The sequence below is a fragment of the Linepithema humile genome, chromosome 3 (genome assembly GCF_040581485.1).
Source record: "Linepithema humile isolate Giens D197 chromosome 3, Lhum_UNIL_v1.0, whole genome shotgun sequence".
NCBI classification, from domain to species: Eukaryota; Metazoa; Arthropoda; class Insecta; order Hymenoptera; family Formicidae; genus Linepithema; species Linepithema humile.
Window position 1 is genome coordinate 24,347,650 of NC_090130.1, and position 213 is coordinate 24,347,862.

Here is a 213-nt window from a genome sequence, read left to right on the forward strand (position 1 = left end):
CCCTACCATATTATCTCTGGGTGCGAGGTGGAAATACACTATACTCCGGTATCTCGCCGGACTAGACCGCCATTTCATAAGCTTTCACATCATTTTACCCGGATACTAACCCCCGTCGGCTGATGTTTCGTACTCACCCTTGAATCTCTTCCGATGCGCCGCAAAGTGCCGAGTCAGCCGGATAGGATAAATGCAGGTGGAATATATAGATCG